Source organism: Pteropus alecto, unplaced genomic scaffold, assembly GCF_000325575.1.
Source record: "Pteropus alecto unplaced genomic scaffold, ASM32557v1 scaffold13, whole genome shotgun sequence".
NCBI lineage: Eukaryota > Metazoa > Chordata > Mammalia > Chiroptera > Pteropodidae > Pteropus > Pteropus alecto.
Window position 1 is genome coordinate 2619433 of NW_006434373.1, and position 555 is coordinate 2619987.

The following is a 555-nucleotide window of genomic DNA, read 5'->3' on the forward strand; positions in this document are numbered from 1 at the left end:
CAGCTTAGCAGTCTTCTCCTCAGATTAAGTCCTCTCCCCTGGCTGGTTTGGGGGATCACAGTACCAAAAGTGATCCTTGGGCATTTTCACCTCTGCTTGCACTGTTCTTCTTGGGAAGGACCCTGTTCCAGTCCTACCCATCTTCCGTGCTTGGCTTGTCTCATCTCCTCCCAAGACTGTACCAGCCTGCCTAGCTCCCCTGCCCCTCAGAAACTGGGAGCCTCAGAGTCTGGTCACTCTGTCGCCTTGCCCTGGCCAAACATAAGCCTTTTATGTGTGTAATTCTCTCCCCAGCTAAACTGTAGCCTCCTTTAGGGCAGGGCTTTTGCAGGGTTCTTTACACATAATGCGATGCTTTGTGTTCAGCTGATGTCCCATGGTTGAGAACTGGCAAGGCCTGTGAACACCAACACAGAAGTCCCCAAACCTCTTGCTCAGATGTCTGGTGCTGTAAAATCAGTGGTGCCCAGGGGATCTGGCCTCACCTCAGTTAAGCCCCCAGTTTTTGGACACAGTTGGGGCCACTCATGGGGGAAGCTCTGGGCCCATGTGTAG

General features: G+C 53.0%; 1 protein-coding gene across 1 annotated transcript in view; it reads right to left on the bottom strand.

The window, feature by feature from the left end:
• Nucleotides 1-555, bottom strand: part of COL4A2 (collagen type IV alpha 2 chain) — a 178889-nt gene that overhangs the window by 24700 nt on the left and 153634 nt on the right. The window lies entirely within an intron of this gene.